This window comes from Typopeltis vanoorti, chromosome 15, assembly GCF_054136105.1.
Source record: "Typopeltis vanoorti isolate ZY-2024b chromosome 15, IOZ_Tvanoo_1.0, whole genome shotgun sequence".
NCBI lineage: Eukaryota > Metazoa > Arthropoda > Arachnida > Uropygi > Thelyphonidae > Typopeltis > Typopeltis vanoorti.
Window position 1 is genome coordinate 118,426,223 of NC_143563.1, and position 14,331 is coordinate 118,440,553.

The 14,331-nt window shown below is 36.3% G+C and overlaps 1 protein-coding gene across 1 annotated transcript in view; it reads right to left on the reverse strand.

Moving 5' to 3' along the window:
• Hel89B (histone acetyltransferase 1) overlaps nt 1-14,331 on the reverse strand; it is an 863,997-nt gene that overhangs the window by 331,635 nt on the left and 518,031 nt on the right. The window lies entirely within an intron of this gene.

Genomic DNA, 14,331 nt, shown 5'->3' on the forward strand with positions numbered 1-14,331 from the left:
ATCATTCTCTCACTAACCTCAAATCCCATCCACAGTTCTGCTGATGATACAGCACTCTGGAAAGTTCTGATAAACACATAGAATAAAATGATATTAAAGCAACTGATATAACCAGAAGAAAGAAGATACGAGGAAGAATATAAGTTATGCTCATTCATCTCATATGAGAAACCATCTAGTGGATTCAAGATTATCTGCAATAAGTGCAATAAGCATTACCTTTGTAATGCTCAGCTTAACAGAGAAGACCAGATCCATCTTCTTGGACTGACTCTTACTGCGATAATCACATTATTTCTATAGCACCTTTGGCTTCTAAAAAACCTGGTTTCTTCTTTTTTTTTGTTTAAGACATTACTTTTCAATTGTCTAGCTCCTTATTCTGCGAAAATCCCAAATCTATCCACCTTAGATTGCTGCTTTCATGTTTTGGGAGGCGAACCAAAAACTCTAAAAATTCTTGATGCTGTTGAAAAGAAGCCAGCTGGTTGACTGACAATCTTCTTTTACAAACTCTATTCAAGAGAGTCAGTTTCTCTTTTACATATTTCCATGGCTTCTGTTCAGCAGAACTGGAATCTATCATATCTTCCATTTAATACAAACCTAAGTTTTAAAAGAGGTAAACCGTGAGTAGACATAACTATACATAATAAATAACGGAAAAACTCACGTAGAAATATTATTTAATAGTATAATTTTCGCCTGTGTGTCACAGGCATCTTCAGTACAATTAGGCACAAAAATTAAACATTAACTGACAATTCCAAAAAGCGCCACCTAAGTAGCTGGTGTAAGATAACTAAAAAGGTCAATAACTTTCCTAAAAAAAAAAAAAAAAAAAAAAAAAAAAAAATTAATACAATAAAAAGTTAGGAAAGATTAGCTGATTTGTAAAGTACTATCTCCCATAAAGGGGATAGACGTAAGCCGTCGGATCTGTTTAAGTTAGGAGAATGAAGTAGAGTTTCACATGCTTCTTTATAAAGGCGTTCAATGAGAAACTGACTTTTGTGAATTTCCATGCCATCTTCACTAGACACAGAATTCATTGGAGAAAGACAAGAGTTCTTCACAAAAGTCAGTTTCTCATGGAACGCCTTTATAAAGAAGCATGTGAAACTCTACTTCATTCTCCTAACTTAAACAGATCCGACGGCTTACGTCTATCCCCTTTATGGGAGATAGTACTTTACAAATCAGCTAATCTTTCCTAACTTTTTATTGTATTAATTTTTTTTTTTTTTTTTTATTTTTTTTTTAGGAAAGTTATTGACCTTTTTAGTTATCTTACACCAGCTACTTAGGTAGCGCTTTTTGGAATTGTCAGTTAATGTTTAATTTTTGTGCCTAATTGTACTGAAGATGCCTGTGACACACAGGCGAAAATTATACTATTAAATAATATTTCTACGTGAGTTTTTCCGTTATTTATTATGTATAGTTAATACAAACCTACCATAACACAAGCAATAATTGACTGACCTCTTTTTACAGCTGCACTTCTAACTCACTAAACCAGCTACTCCCAGTTGTCTCATTTCATCCACCTCATTCCCGTGAAATAGCCATCTCCATAAAGTATTCCATGCCCCAGAGGTGAAATCTTCACCTCTTCAAATAGAATATCAACAGATTACTTTGTTCTTGGCCACAGACCACACACTGCATTTACTTGCTAAAGGGCTTGCAGCCTCTCATGTGTGGAAATATATAAATTTGTCTCTGGAACATTCTTCGTTTTGGGGCTCCCAGTAGTATGCAAAATCTTATGCTCTTGCAGCCATATCTGTTAAGAACAGACTGGACTTAACATTGAAATAAGACACAAGGATGCATTGGGGAGGAGTGGGTATTATTTGGTTTCATCAGTATACGAAGTAAGACCAAGCAGGCCACATCCTGTCATACAGTGAACTTTTTTTGTCAGTTCTATTTCTCTCTCTGCACACATTCTGCTTTCAACTGGCGCGCGCGCGCACACACGCGCACACACATACAATCATGGGCATCAGATACACATCCCTCTGCCATGCTGCAGAAAGTTAGATTCATATGTAAATCTTTTACACAAACTGAATATCACACATTACTGAAGCACTATCTCCATTGATGCCAAATCCCGAGATTGAAATATTTATGTCTTCCAGTGATTTCTAATGCATACATTTCAGTCAGTCAGGGGTGCTTAAGAGTCAAAGCTGTATAACTGAGAGGAGACCCCCCACATAGCCTTTAAAGGAATGCGGAGAAACGACCAGGGCTTCTGACCTAATGTCCAATCCTCACCTTCTCGTGGTGCACCCTGTTGGGTATCTACTTGGATACTGAACGAACGAGGATGGGCTGGCAATTTGGAATTTAGCCGACCAAATTGTATTCTTATTGGTTAAACCAAAATAAAAAATAATGGTACAACATGACAAAATTTCATGCCGGCTGGGGCGTCGCCCGGTTAAACAAGGCCCCCGTTGTTTTCACCAGGGAACCAGGGCGAACAGCGAAAAGTCAGCTACTGGAACAAATCTGAAAACAAACCCCAACTCAACATCACCAGAATTAAAGATCGGTACTATCAACGTAAGAAGCCTGAATGGCAAAGAAATGGAGCTAGCTGAGGAATTAGATAAGTACCAGATCGACATAATAGGGGTGACTGAAACAAAAAAGACAAAAACTGGTGAGATCTTTCTGAGCAATCAGTACAAAATGTTATATTCAGGAAATGACAATCAAGTAAAAGAAGGAGTAGTCATAGTATTCAACACAAAATACGAGGCTAATCTTCTTGAATGGCAGACAGTCTCAAGTAGAGTAAAGTGGGCAAATATAAGAATGAGGAACTGGACAATCAGACATATTTGTGCCTATGGTCCCACAGAAGGTTCTACTAAGATAGAAGTGGAGGAATTTTTTGATTCTGTAGAAAAAGCAACTGACACAATGAAAAAGGAAAAGTTGGTCCTTGTTGGGGATCTAAATAGCAGAGTAAGAAATGATTGTGAGACATACAAAAATATTTTGGGAAAATTTGGAGAAAAGAGCAAAGCTAATAATAATGGAAAATATCTGTTGGATTTCTGCTCAGGACATGGACTGGTTATTACTAACACCATGTTCCAACATAAAAATGTGCACAAATTCACATGGAGAGAAGAGTCAAGGAATAAGAAAATTCTCATTGACTATGTTATTGTTGATAGTGATATTTTCTCCCTGGTGCAGGACACAAGAGTGTACAGAGGATTTGAAATTGGAAGTGATCACTATTTAGTCTTGAGCAGGATAAAACTGAATTTCATATTGAAAAGAATAACATGTAAGTAAGTTTTAAAGCGAATAAAAGTTGAGCAGCTCTCAGATGTGAACTGTAGACTAAAATACACAAAGATTATTGAAGAAAAAATGAAAGAGTTTGAGAACAGGAATCAAACCTTGGAGATTCAGTGGCAAGCCTTGAAGAAAGCCCTGATGGATTCAGCTAGAGAGGCATGTAGTGAAGTTGTCTGCAAGGATAGAAAAATTAGAACTCCATGGTGGACACAGGAAGTTAAAGAGGCAGTGAAGGAAAAGAAGAAAGCTTATCAAAAGTTCCTGGCAAATAAGTCAGTTTGTGCTCTAAGAGAATACAGAGACAAATGCAAGAATGCTAAACGCTGTGTAAAACTAGCTAAACAAAAGTCATGGGAGGACTTTGGCAAAGAACATAGAAAATAAATATCAAGAAGGTGGCAAAATATTCTCGAGGTTGTTGAAGAAGCTTAGGAATAGAGGAACGAGTGCTGTAAAAGGAATTAGAGATGATAAAGGTGACATGAAAACGGAAGAAAATGATATCCTTGAAGTATGGAGTAATTACTTCGAAAAACTGCTAAATGAAACAAGCAGTGATAGCACAGTGGTAAAAAAAACACTCGACAGGCATACAGTCAGGAATACATATCCATACTTGAAGTAGAAAAAGCCATCAAAGACTTAAAATGTGGAAAGGCAGCAGGAGTAGATGATATTCGACCAGAAATGCTGAAGTATGGTGGTATAAAATTCTTACAGTTGCTGCACTGCATAGTTCAGAAAGCCTGGATAGAGGGACGAATTCCCGATGATTGGAGTAGAGCTCTCATAGTACCCATATATAAGAAGGGAAATAAAACTGAATGTGAGAATTACAGAGGTGTTTCCCTACTAAGTGTTCCTGGCAAGATCTATGCAAGTATACTTGAGAAACGATTGAGAAGAATTGTGGAAGAAAAGCTGGGTGAAAAACAAGCTGGATTCAGGCCAAATAAAGGCTGTCAGGATCAGATCTTCATTTTATAACAAATAGTCGAGAAAGCATGGGAATATAACAAAGATCTGTATTTAAGTTTTGTCGATTTGGAAAAGGAATATGACAAGGTGCCAAGAGAGAAGCTGTTCAATACACTACAGTTATATGGTGTCAATGGGGCATTATATCAAGTGATAGTCTTTATTTGAGTTGTAAGTGAGCAATTAGAATTGAAGGATGTACAGGAAGATGGTTTAATGTTAAATCTGGTGTGAGACAAGGATGTACATTATCACCTCTGTTATTCATTATCTATATGGATCACATTATGAAAGAAAGTGGTATTAAACATGATATCAAAACTGGAGATGTTAATGTCAGCTCTCTGCTTTATGCGGATGATGTTATACTTCTAAATAAATCTGCTACAAGTCTGCAAGATTCTCTGACTAAATTGAATAACTGTTGTAATAGATATGGTATGAAAGTCAGCAATAAAAAGACAAAGACAATGAAAATAGGCAGAATCATTGAAAATGTCAACTGTGTTGTGAATGGAGAACCTGTGCAACAAGTAAAACATTTCAGCTACTCATTCACGATTTTTACTGAAGATGGTAAATTCAATATAGAAATAGACAACAGAATCAGCAAAGCTGGTATGGTGGGAAGTCAATTGAATAAATTCATATGGAATAAGAGAGAAATTATTCGGAACACTAAATTAGCTGTATACAAGCCAGTGTTGAAACCAGTTTTAACTTATGGATTTGAGAGCTGGGTCAGAAGTAAAACACTTGACCAAAGACTAGAGACCGCAGATATGAGAGTCCTGAGAAAGATTAGAGGCGTGAACAGATGGAATCAATGGTAATATCATATTAAAAACGAGGATATTAGGAAAGAACTTGACATTGTCAGTATCCAGGAATGAATTAGCAGAGCTAATCTCAGGTGGTATGGTCACTTAAACAGAATGAGTGAAGAAAGATTAGCAAAAGAAGTGTTCTCTGCGAGGTTGGCAGCAAAACGATCCAGAGAAAGACCAAGATATAGGTGGAATGATATGGTACAAAGTGCCTTAGACGATAGAAATATAAGATCTGATAATATTGGAGTCTTGACAAGTAACAGACTGATTTGGAGGAAAATTGTAGATAGGAAGTTAGTAATGATGTAATTTCTTTTCATGTAGTACTATCATATCCTGTACACCCCTTGAGGGCACATGGCAGGAATTTGATGATGATGACATTTCAGTCATTCATACGCATTCCTGCCCCACAGCAGCATTGTTTTTAAACAGTGGGATGTGTAGCAAGTTACAAAATCATCATCTGTGATATGAATAACATAGTCTTTAAGTGGTAGTGGGCTGGGTTGTCAGTGTTGGTTTTGTTCATCCAACCTTATATTTGCTAGCTGTTGTTTGACCCCACTTTCAAACATAAAGAAAATTTTTATTATACTGTGCCACTCTATGTTTGAAATCATACAATTTTTGTGAGGCAATCAAGCACCAATTAGCACTACAGCTATAAGAACATATTACAGGCCAAAATTGTCTTGCTTATATATAGGGTTTCCCCGCAAGATTCGTATTTTAATGAGCGGTGCAATGAAACTGAAATTAGCCAAGCATAAGAATCAAGTTAAACAATATATTTAATTCTCTCACAAAATTATTCTTACAAAAGAAACAAGAACTCTATTAAGATCAATACAATTAGAAAACGATTTATGCATTCTATAAAGAAATTAGATTCTACTCAGCTGAGTATATCATTTACTGCTAGAACTTATGTATAAGGCTTTCACAATTCTCATCCATTATGATTTCAACTTAGTTTCACTTTAAACAACATCAGTATTCAGCTAAACTCTTGAAATTTAATTCTTTCCAGTCTCATGGAATAATCATAAACTTCAATTTTATCAACACTTAACTGGCAACTTCAATATCTATCAGAGGATTAAAATAGTTCTTAAAAGGTTCGGTTTTAATATATATATGCATTGTGAGATAACACATTCAAACACGAACTATTTCTTTAAGAAAGTTTCTCGCATTTTGTTTCACAAGGAAATGTTTTATAGTATCACTCAATCAAGCTGGGTTTCAGCAACACGAAATTTTACCAAGTTCTCTGGACACAAGCAACACTATCACATGTTAGCTATAGAATAGATATTCTTACCAGTATGATCATCATAGCTTGCACATTATGGAAAATTCTTACATCACTTCTAGGCACTCGATAATATTCCACTTTAGACGACACAAAACTTGTAGTATCCCTGAGTTCAACAACTTATTTGTCAAGACTGGAAAAGATACTTTCTTGCTCGTAATAACTTGTCTCACGATAAATCTCAATCGTATTATTATTATCCATTCACTCAGGTAAATTCCTTTATAAGGTGACAGCAAACTATAAATAATTATGAGTTCAAAGTAAGATTCATTGAAATCTGAACAAGCTTCCAAATCTTTGTTGCGACGTTCGATCTCAGGTTAGGTCACGTCTCACTACCTATCTACACTCACTACATTTTTCTTCTGGTTCTTTCTTCCTGTATCTCATAAATCCTCTCTTTTTTTCCCGCCCGAACCACAAAATTATCACGTGATCATTGTACAGTTCTCAATGCTAAGGCATGCGCTATCATGAAATAACTTATTTCTTTTAAGGTTATATGGTGATCAGCATTGATATTTATGAATTTAGGGATACAAAACACACGTGTTGAAAAGATAATTTTACTGATTAATAATAAAATAAGAACTTTACGTTTCGACCCCTGTATTAAGGTCATCATCAGAAGGATACATGTGTATAAAAACCAAGCTACATGCTGTTACACTCTATGCAGGTAAATTACATCTACATTGTTAACTAATCTTTTTTCTTAGCCTGTCCTCTAGTGATTAAAAAAAAAAAAAAACTACAATAAACTAGGATTCTTCTCGAATTATACAGTTCATATTGTTATTATTATTATTACGGGCAACTCCAAGGAGTCGACAGACTCATCGAGGGAGGCCCTAACATCATGTCAAGAACAACTATTTGTCTTTCACACAGTATCTATCATACCTCGCCTTAAACTCATTCACGGTCATAGTGCCCACAACAGACTCTTGCAGCTTATTCCACTCGTTTACCATTCTCCAAGTAAAGAACCTAGCTCTAACATCCCTGTTAACCACATTTTTGCCCAGCTTCCATGTATGGCCCCTAGTTCTCCCACCACCAGCTCTATTCTCAAAAATATCTTCTGGATTAATCTTATAGAAACCCTTCAGTAATTTGAATGTCTCAATCATCTCACCTCTTTTCTGCCTATCAACCAATTTTTGCAACCCACAAATCTTCAATCTGTTCTCATAAGGTTCATTCCACAGACCTGCCACCATCTTGGTGACTCGTCTCTGGATCCTCTCCACCTCTCCATCAAGAAGAAATCTGGGCACAGTAGTCCAGATGGGGTCTTATCAGGGCTTGATATAGAGGAACAATAACTTGTTTGTCTCTGCTCGTTAAAGTATTTTTCAGGAACCAAGTGATTTGATGAGCTGTTTTAGGCACTTTTGCAATGTGCCCCCCCCCCTAAACTTTAACTCTCCCTATCTACCAACACTCCCAAATTCCTGGCCTCATCAATCTCCTGGAGTATGGTTCCACCAATGTGATATACTGCTGCTAATCTTTTCACTCCAAAATGCATAACCTTACACTTTGCAACATTAAATTGACATCCATTTTCCTTAGCCCAGTCTTCCAAACTATCCAAATCATCCTGCAAAATTTTGACATCCTGTGCACTCACAATTGCTCTACCCAACTTTGCATCATCAGCAAACAAGTGAACGCTTCCTCTCAGATCCTTTCCTATATCGTTAATGAACAAATTGAAAAGTAGTGGTCCAGGAACAGAACCCTGTGGCAACCACTAGTCACAAGCCATCTTTGGGACTGGACTGCTGAATAAACCACTCTCTGGTATCTCTCCATCAACCACCCTCCTATCCATCTCACCAACTCTATATCCATCCCCATCTGCTCCAGTTTACTGATTAGGGTTCCATGTGGTATCCTATCAAAGGCCTTGGCAAGGTCCAGTAGAATCACTGAAAACCCATTACCCTTATCCAGTTCAGTCGTTACTGTGTTATAAAACATGAGCCAATTATTGAGGTGTGATCTACCCTTTACAAAACCATGTCTCCCATACAGTATCCCATTTTCATCTATCCAATCCTGTATTCTTCTCTTTACTAGTTTCTCTAAGACCTTGACAACGATTCCTGATATGCTAATCGGTCGGTAATTTACAACAGCAGTCTTGGAACGGCCTTTATTATGCAGTGGAAGTATTTTCCCCTCTTTCCACCCCCTCAGGACTAACCCAGACCCGAGACTCAGATTAAACAGAATGGTCAAGGGTACTGACAATTCTTTAGCCGCTTCACGTACGACATGAGCTGGGATACCATCCAATCCCACAGATGTATTGACATTGAGGTTTTGTAATAGACTACTCACCTCCACCTCATTCAGCACAATTCCCGTATAAACTTTTGGTTCATTAATTTCTGCAATGTCACCACCTGGTTGACATACTCTTGTACAGTTGCTCAGTAATTCAACTATATCAACTGATTCAGTTACCTCCCTACCATCAGCATTCTTTAAAATCATTCTGCCATATACATTTTTTCTTCTACTTGCAACATATTGAAAAAACTGTTTAGGATTGTCTTTAGCCTGCATGGCCAATGTTCTTTCGTAATCCTTTTTTGCTTTTCTTACCACACTCGTTACCCTTCTGGCCTGGGCTTTATACTGTTCATGCGTCTGTCTTTCTCCTTAAATTCCCTCCATAGTTGTTTCTTTTTTTTGAAGCTCAAGCTTAATGGTGTTATTCATCCATTTAACTCCTACTTGATTTATTATTCGGAGTCTAGATATACAGTCAGCCATTGTTTCATGCAAACACTTTTTAACTGCCTCCCATGCACTGTCAACTTCTAGCCCTTGCAGTTTTACATGTCATGGCACTGTACCAATCAATCTCCTATAATTGTGAGATTATATTACGATTATCTTCTGGATTTGTATAGTAACGTTGCTATTGAATGTTCAGGGGAAAAAAAAAAAACTTCACCAAGTCTTCTTGTATTGAGATTTTTCTTTGTGGATGCTATGAAGGTTGCAGATGGGTCCTCCACATTCTTGGAATGGTTGGACCATCATTTTTATTCAGATTCGGATCATGTTTGAGCATTTCACATGCTTCCTCGAATTTCCGCTCGAACCAGGTTTTGGTGCGGTGTAAAGACTTGGTACCTTTCCAATGAATTCTGTGGTATGTTTGGAGTGTGTGGTCAGAAAGGCCGGTTTTTCTAAAATGGAGGTATTTTATGTATCGTTTGTGTTCATCTTTCCCAATTGGGATATGAAATAACTTAGTTTTCCGACAGCAGCCAATCAAATCACATCAGCAGAGTCCGTTAGAAATACTTTCACTTTCCGTAACAACCAATAAAATGCATATATTTCAGTTCACTTAGGATACATTTACAAGTTATATTAATAATTTATACAAGATAAAATAAGTAAAAAAAAAATTACAATTATTATTTCAATGAACAAATAAGAATAAGTGTTTAAATTATAATTTATTTAGGAGCAAACTTGGCTCAGGAAATGCAATTCATGTTAAATCGTGAATGAAGTATTAATAATTATAAAATTCTTCATTCACAATTTAACAACAGTATGTTAGAACTGGTCACCACCATTCATACAATACTGAGACAATACAACTCTAAGACCATACATTCATACCAAAAAATTGTCAATTTCAATAGAGCAAACTTAAAAACCAGTCTTTTGGTTGACTTTTTATTCTCCTCTTCCAACAACTCTTTCATATATTCTCTCATGTCAAACTACAGACTTACTGAACTCTTTTTATTTTCCTCTTACAGTGACTCTCACATCTTCACTCATTCCAAAGTTGTCTCCTTTTATGTCACTTATTCTGACCAGCACACACACATATCTTTCACTTACTCTTACCTGTTTATACATGGCATTAAGTTGCAACTTAAATCATCACATCCAGAAAACACACTTTTATTGTTCAATTATCTAGAAAACCAACTGTGGAATCATTGTAAAAAACCACGCTCTTTTTCACTCTTTTTCCTGCTTTCTCATATTCTTTGTTTATCTTTTCTGATACTTACCTGCTTTTCATAATCTCTCTCTCTCTCTCTCTCCCTCCCTCCAGCCTACTGTGAAGCAGTCATTGAAGCTTTGAAATTTCTAATCATACTACACTCATCTTTCTTCATTTTAAAAATTTTATGGAATTTACCTGTTTATACATGGCATTCAGTCAAAACTTAAATCATCACATCCAGAAAACACACTTTTATTGTTCCATTATCTAGCAAACCAACTGTGGAATCATTGTCAAAAAAAACTATTTCCTCACTACGCGTGCTCCCCAAGAATTTTCGGGCTACCAAAAATTCACAAACAAAACACACTGTTAAGACCTACAGTTGAAGAAATTGATAGCCCAACGTATCACTTAGCCAAAAAATTAGCGGCAACACTCAAGGAGTTGGTAGGTCATTCCCCCTCCTATATCAAAAACACATAACACTTCATAAACACCATCAAAAACATTACATTAGAAAAAGATGATTTATTAGTTTTGACATCTCTGCCCTCTTCACGAATGTCCCAATCAATGACACAATCCTTCTCCTACAGAACAAATTCCCTCCAGATATCACGGCTCTCTATGCGCATGTATTACGGTCGGGTTATTTTGTATGGCAAAACGCCTTCTACTTACAAAAAGAAGGCACAGCCATGGGCTTGCCATTATCCCCCCTATTGCTAACTTTTACATGGAACATTCTGAGCAACTTGCCTTAGGTTACTCCCCATTAAAACCCAACGTCTGGCTTAGATACGTTGACGATGTTTACATTATCTGGTCCATGACCGCCAGAAATTAGACACATTCCCTAGCCACCTAAAGAAACAACACAAACGCATACAATTCACAATTGAAATCGAAAAACACAACATACTTCCGTTTCTGGATACACTTGTCACACGTCTTCCCTCTGGCAATCTTTCCTTCACTGCTTACCGGAAACCGACACATACGGGACAATATATACGCATAAACTCCTACCACCACCCAACACAAAAACTAGGTGTCGTCAACATGCTAAAAAACAGTGCGCAGACAATCTATTCCAACGAACAGGCACTAAAAGTTGAATTTAAAATTATCTTTAATACTTTCCAAAAAAACGGATACAGTCAAAACACTATTAACAAAATTCTCTATAAAACCTCAATAAAAAACAAAGACAAACCAGACTACAGTAAAACTATAACCATTCCCTACATTAAAGGAACATCAGACAAAATAAACAAAGTACTACGAAAATACAACCTCAAAGCCACCTTTAAACCTCCTGCAAAATTAAAAAGCTTACTCAACTCATCCAGAGACCCACTTCCTCCATTAGCCCACCCTGTGTACCGTATACCGGATATATTGTACTTGCAACATACCATATATAGGACAAGCAGGACGCACAATTCCTATCAGACAAAAAGAACATAAATGACACATTAAATATAATAATTATAGTGAAGCTGGCCTTTCTGATCATGTCCTGAATTCTTTACATAGAATTGACTGAAAAGCACTAGCTGTCTACATCGCACTAAAACATGGTATGAACAGAAATTTAAGGAAGCATGTGAGATTATTATCAACCACCCCAATCTGAACAATAATGATGGTCTAAAAATCCCAAACATATGGAAGGTATATATTTGACCCACGGAACATTCCTCATTAAGAACAACTATAAACAGGACTGTAGAAAATCCAGTATCTTAAAAGCAAAAATAAGAATTGTAATACTAAAAATAGGACATCTTTGTTTCTGACAGAATGTTAATTCCTGTCATCGTAAATAGAATTTAGCTTGATGTAATTCCCCCCCCCCCACTAGAGGTCATGCCAGTAGAATAACATGTGATCAAATCATTGTTTCTTTCGCTTACAGTTAATCATGTAACTCAGCTTGTCTTGTATACTGATGTATGCTCCAGATGATGATCTTGATGTGAAGATCGGAACGTCGGGATAATAAAAAAGTTTTTTTAACACGGTTGTAAATTCCATAAATTTTAAAAATGAATGCTGATCACCATGTAACTCTAATAGAAAGGGTTACACTCATCTTTGTTTTCTATTTTACAATTTACATATCAGTTTCGCACATTCTCTCAGTTATTCACAATGCTATCACTAACAGGTACGATAACATTTTACACTCATACTCCTTGTGTTGTATAATGAAACCTGTGGAGCATTCGTGACTAAACATACACACGTAACCACAATAATAAGATTTTTAACAAGTAAATATTTCATCCTAAGTATCATAGGACATCTTCAGCACAGTTAATTCAAACCATACTAGGAATTACATACAATTAGGGAGCATGCTTACAATGGAATTCCTCTATACGTGCAGTAGCTTGTTATAGAATTAAATTAAAATATATCAGAAAAACAGGGGTCATTCTGAACAACTACACTTGTTCAGAACCTTCTTCATCCACGCACCAAATTCACACTAGAAAAAGAATCTCCACAGGGTATCTCCTTCCTGGATGTACAAATCCAAAGAAAAGAAGATGGTTCCATCTCCACTTCTGTCTATCGTAAGCCGACTTTTTCAGGATGCTAAATTCACAATTCGTCGTCTCACCATCCATGTCAAAAATTTGGCATCATTAAATCATTAGTAACCAGAGCATACAGATTCTGCTCCTCCGAATATTCTTTAAACCAAGAATAGGAAATAATCAAAAATACAGCTATACAAAATGGATACAATCCAAAAACAATGCATAAATTCATCAGTCACTTCCCCACACATCAACCTAGACAAGAAAAAAATTGTAGGATTCCCATACCATATGTCAAAGGCATCTCCGAACGTCTTTCAAAAATTATGAAGAAATATAAATTGGCTGCTACCTACAAACCGATCGACCAACTCCACAACTGGTTACCTCAAAAAGACAAACTCTCACCTCTTATGTTACCTGATGTGTACGAGGTCCCATGCTCCTGTAAAGTGTCTCACTATGGACAGACAGGTGGATCCATCAACAAAAGCATTTCGGAATATCAAGACCATATCCATCTCATCAAACCACAGAAATCTGGCCTCGCACAACATGGAATTGAAAACCCAAACCATAGGATCCATCGGAAGAAAACCAAACTTCTACATAGATCTTCATATAAACATGAATGTTCATATAAAGAAAGTGCTGAAGCCCTATGTCACAGATCAAATTTGAACCGTAACGACGTTTTTGCTATCCCTAAAAGTCTAGGAAATTGTAATCCAAAATTATGTAAAATAATTTTACATGTTATCTCATTTTAATGTAATTTTTTTTTTCCAGATATCTTTTAATTTAATTCTATAACACGCTACTGCACGCATAGAGGGATTCCATTGTAAGCATGCGTCCTAATTGTATGTAATTCCAATTATTGTTTGAATTAACTGTATTGAAGATGTCCTAGGATGAAATATTTACTTATTAAAAATCTTATTACTGTGGTTACGTGTGTTGTTTAGTCATACTCCTTGTATGCATTACAACTTATTGTGACAGCCCAACAGGTCCTTTATGTGAAAGTTCATTGGCATTCAATGACTCCTACCCCTCTATCTGAGTAATCAAAACACATTTTTGACAAATTCTTGCTCCATTAATCCCTTTCCCCCCCCACACACTGCTCACATTCATCAACAAATATATTTAACACAATGCAACATAAAAATTTGGTCAACATTAAATAGAGAGTTTACTACCTCAACTGTTTTACTATTGTACAAACTAAATGATTTATTTCTAAAATACTTAGAATCCTATTAAGACATAATCATAAACTTATCTTCATCACAGCAAATGAAGAACATA